Source organism: Danio rerio, chromosome 6, assembly GCF_049306965.1.
Source record: "Danio rerio strain Tuebingen ecotype United States chromosome 6, GRCz12tu, whole genome shotgun sequence".
Classification (NCBI taxonomy): Eukaryota; Metazoa; Chordata; class Actinopteri; order Cypriniformes; family Danionidae; genus Danio; species Danio rerio.
In genome coordinates, this window is record NC_133181.1 from 6,255,655 (window position 1) to 6,260,707 (window position 5,053).

General features: G+C 34.4%; 1 long non-coding RNA gene across 2 annotated transcripts; it reads left to right on the top strand.

The window, feature by feature from the left end:
- The first annotated feature begins 1,673 nt into the window (after positions 1-1,673).
- On the top strand, positions 1,674-4,839 carry LOC101885768 (uncharacterized). Of its 2 annotated transcripts, none has more exons than XR_012408364.1 (7): positions 1,674-1,729; positions 2,381-2,542; positions 3,372-3,455; positions 3,588-3,849; positions 4,015-4,208; positions 4,278-4,430; positions 4,625-4,839. It is a non-coding gene; the product is annotated as an uncharacterized lncRNA (long non-coding RNA). The 2 variants fall into 2 exon arrangements; XR_661838.5 differs by having other exon boundaries at positions 2,441-2,542.
- Positions 4,840-5,053: the final 214 nt, after the last annotated feature.

The window sequence follows — 5,053 nt, forward strand, 5'->3', positions numbered from 1 at the left end:
GATGTCTATGAGAAACTAGTGATGTCCTGTTAGAGACTAGTGATGTCCTGTTAGAGACTTGCAATGTCCTTTTAGAGAGTAGTGATGTCTATGAGAGACTAGTGATCTCCTGTGAGAGACTAGTGATGTCCTGTTAGAGACTATCCATGTCTGAGAGACTAGTGAAGTCCTGTTAGAGACTAGCGATGTCCTGTTAGACTAGCGATTCTTTGTTAAAGACTAGTGATGTCCTGTTAGAGACTTGCAATGTCTTGTTAGAGATTAGCAATGTCCTGTGAGAGACTTGCAATGTCCTGTTAGAGATTAGCAATGTCCTGTTAAAGACTAGCAATATCCTCTTAAAGACTAGCAATGACCTGTAAGAGACTTGCAATGTCCTGTTAGAGATTAGCAATGTCCTGTTAGACTAGCGAAAACATAAAAAAAAAAACTAACTAAGATCAATCCTATGACCTAACCGAAAACAAAATAATCAAAAGCAAGTTCATGGCATTTACACACCCTAACTTACCTACTCTAAACTTAACCAAACCGAAATATACAAAGCCAAGGCTCACTCCTAAACCTCCTCCTAAAGTGACATCTACCTCTCCCAATCCCTCTAGGAAAAACAAAGAATATCTGCAAAATAACAAATTATCAATAAAAAAAAAAATATGAAAATAAACAAGATGGCAAGAACAACAAAAAAAAATAAAAATAAATAAATAAACAAATAAATAAATAACAGAAGGCAGGTTAAAACAAAGAACGAAACAGGAACGCAAAAGTCTTTGTCCAGCGTCCCACTCGCCTGTTACACTGTAAAAAATCCAACTTGACAAATGTTGAAATTGCTTGATTTTTTTTGTTGGTTCAGCAAAAATCTGTAAAAAAGTCTGTACAACTACATTTAACACATTCAATCAACTTAAACAAAGATTTTATTCATTAAGTTAAAAAGATGAGTTTTGTGAGCAACACTTTGCTAGTTCATTCAAAAAAGCATCTGCCAACTTGTTTTTTTGTGTTAAGTCAATCTCTGACTTTTTTAATGCAATGAATATACAAGTAGCATAACCTTTTGTTGATTGAAAAGGTTTCAAACATGTTAAATATTCTAAAAAAATTATCAATGGCAGTAAAGAACCTTTTCCCAGAGATGGGTTGGGGCTGGAAGGGCATCCGCTGCGTAAAAACCTGCTGGATAAGTTGGCGGTTCATTCCGCTGTGGCGACCCCAGATTAATAAAGGGACTAAGCCAACAAGAAAATGAATGAATGAATATAGAACCTTTCATGGTTTGTATTAAAAAGTAAATGCTGAGTGAGAATGCTATTATTATTATTATTATTATTAATACAATAATAAATATCGTTATTCTTCACATTGTTATTAAAAACAACAAAAAAACACTACAATACTTATAGTAACTTTATTTGAAACTTTTCATTTGCAATTTAACTTTATTTGGTGCACATTTGCAGAAATAAGCTTGCACGCACATTATCATCTCGTGTTTATTCATTACCCTTTAAAAAAAGAAAGGCATACTTTGATATTCCAATATTTAAAAATAAACCACGCACTCAAAAATATGTTTCTCAAAGGACAATATAGCATCATTCTGTCCTGAGCTAAACCACGCCCTCGTTACGATGGTTGCGCTTACGTAACGTCAGGCGGGAGAAACTGGAAGCATTGTACTTCGGTGGGGAAAGAGGCAAGCCGTGGAAGAGCAATCTTAATAGTAAGTGTGCAAAGATTGTAGTTCTTTGTTTAAGACACTTCATCTAAATTTGTCCTCCTAAATGTTCATCATATACGCGCAAAAATGTGTGCAGATGCGGCGCTTAGTGATTATTCACATAATCTCTCTTTGTTATGTGATAAGAGTGAATGAATATTTGTGTTGCCGTAAATCATATCCATGCCCCGGGTAGCAGGAAGTAATCGGCCCGAGCTCGGCTGCCCTTCGGCGCCTCCGGCTCCGACTCGGCATCAACGAGTGTTATACGGGCGGAGTGTGGCCCGCAGCTCGCTCGCGCACATGCGTTTGTGATGCAGCTGTAAACACTGGCCAGATTCCTGTTAACCCTATCTGGCCCGAGTCTGTCTCGGCTCGTATAAGGACTCGGCTTGTGTAACTGATGACAACCGATTAAATTCTTATTTTATCTAGTAATTTGTTAGCTCCACGTTTAATGATAATTTGAGAAAATATATATGGTACAACAGCAACAAAATAATAAAAACATTTAGTGTGGATGGTCGCAATGTTTAGATGCAAACAAAACAATATTATTTATAAATGGATTATATATATCATCTAGGGAAAACAGTGTAAAATGCGCTTATTTTCGAGATAGCACGCTTCCATGCAGACTGTTTTTTTAAGCAGAAGTTTGGTTTCATAAGAAACACATGCGTGAGTCAACTCTTGGTCCAAACTCCAATCCAGACGGTGGCGGTAATGTTCCAAAAGCTGGTTGCCAACCGCTATGATGATCACAAGAAGAAAAAGAAGTTTGGCGTTTCAAAACAGTGGATTCCGGTCAGAAAGGTAAGGTTTTTGCTGCTTGTATACTGTATACTTTGCGAATTTAATGCTTAAAACATTTTCACAGTGTTAGGTTATTGTTAAGGTATTGTTTAACTTGTTTATGCAGTGCATCAGTGATCGTTTACTGTTCTCTTTAAATTATCATTCTATTATTAAGAGAAATATATTAGTATGTGCTTTAATTTATATGTGTTAGCCTATGTGAATCAATTATATCTTATGTTCAAGTTGTAGTTTGCGCATGTAAAACTAAATTTCTTAAAGCAGATTTTGATGGGTTTTATTTTTTGGTTATTGACAGTTATACTTTCTGATTTAAATGAATGGGTATAAATGAATATTTTTTTGGTTAAGTCTTACTGTTCTTGTTTAACAAAGGTTAGTGAGGTCATTTTGTAGCACATCACAGAGACCAATAGCACATTCTTATGAACATGTGAATAGGCATGTTATAGTTGGGTGATTAAAGTCCATTATAAGCTGTAAACTGCTGATACATTTTCAACATAGATTGAGCTTTTCAGACTTTACATTACTAATTGCTTCACAAACAGCTGAAATGGTTTATTGTTATTGGCTATCATCATCATCAAACATTTTCCACAATGGTAGGTTAATCTTCATGGGTACAGAATAATGCATGTGCTTGGCCATCTTACAAATCTATGTCTAAGATTCATAAGGATGTCACTCTGCATGAATCTCTGAATAAATCCTGTGTGCTGATTATTTACACCATAGGTATTATAGCCATTAATTAACTTTGATAGTATTTCAGGATTTTAACTTTTTGGGGGGAGGTTAACAACAATGTGATGTTTTATTATAGACACACATGAGGAAGCTCGACTCAGCTTGGCTTGCAGACAGATGAGGACGGTGATTGCCCGTCATACACCTAAAGAAAGAACAGGTTTGTTTGCAATTATTTTAAACACATACTGTCAACATTATGTCATTGATCTATTACACTGCCATTGTCATTGATCTAGTTTCCTGCACTATACTAAAATAATGTTTTGTTTTGTAAATGTATCTGATCAAGGGGCATTAAAGACACAACTATAGTGAACGTGATGAAGAAAAATTATTTGGAACAAAGAGGCTGGAGAAAAAACTGATATGAAGATTTCAGAAATTGATGCAGCACCGCAAGTACCATCACCACCAATGACTATGGCAGGATCCTTAAGAACACCATCAAGATGCACAGATGCTGTACATTCCAGTACACCTATGAACATTTACAGTCCTTGTTCAAGTGCAGTCGGAGATCAAGACAACTTATTGCAACTCGTCATGTCTTTGTAAGAATTCAAGACATCACTAAATTTGTAATGGCTTAATGCAGCTAGAAAGTAAAGATCAACTAGAGAATATCAGCAGTGTCTAACCCACTGTTGTATTTACACAAGTTGCATGAGAATAAGCAACAGGTTGATTTATACTAATTTGTTATTTTTCTTTTTTAGCACGACTGAAAAAAAGTTTTAAAATCATGTGACGTCATAAAGCAGCAACTGTGGCTGATTCTCACAAATCAGCAAAACCAAAACAGACGTGATGAAATTCCAGATGTAAACACATTTGACCTTTCTTTGTCCAATTTGATTTGGAAAAACTTGAAAATCAACTAAACGAGCAGCCCGAACAAATGAAGAAACTGGTAAGTTTCTTGCTTATTTCTAAGTGTTTTATGTTTATTTATTTATTTATGTGTTTTTTTGCTTCGTAGGTAGCCTACTTTGGAATCATTGGTGTTTTCCACTAAGCAGTTTGGTGTGTCCCGGGAAAGCTTTTGGCTCACTTTTTGGCTGAACAAATTAACTGGAGCAGGGCAAACCAAAATGTGGCCTTTCATGCACTCTCCCTTACGACTGTCTAGTCAGTAAGTTGGTTTTAAATATACATTTCAGTACAATTAGGGGCAGTTCCATCTGTGTATTTCTTTGAATCATTAATCAAAGGAACAAAACATCTATATATAGTCCCATTTAGGTTGTACTTATATGAGAGCAAGCATCTTTCTTTTTTCATTTGTACTTTTTCACTACTAATTGTTTGTTTATCTTTTAATCACAGATGTAGTGAGGAGAAATGTCCATACCACATCACTGATAAAGAAGTGGAAAAATGCATTACAAGGTGGCTACAACGTGCTCCTGACAGGGCTGGAGGAAGGAGGGAAGAAGAGAAAGCTAATGTGTCAAATGTCTACATCAATAATTTATTTTTTAAACAACATTTTAAGTGTATTAAGATGTTCCCTGATACTTGGGTAATTTGTTTCTTTTATTTGCAATTTATATATATATATATATATAAATATATATATATATATATATATATATATATATATATATATATATATAATGACAATATGCTAAATTCTGAAAAAGAATCTTAATACATTTTATAATAACAAATTGCACAAGACATATAAAGATATACAAGTCAAATTATATATATATATATATATATATATATATATATATATTTATATATATTTAT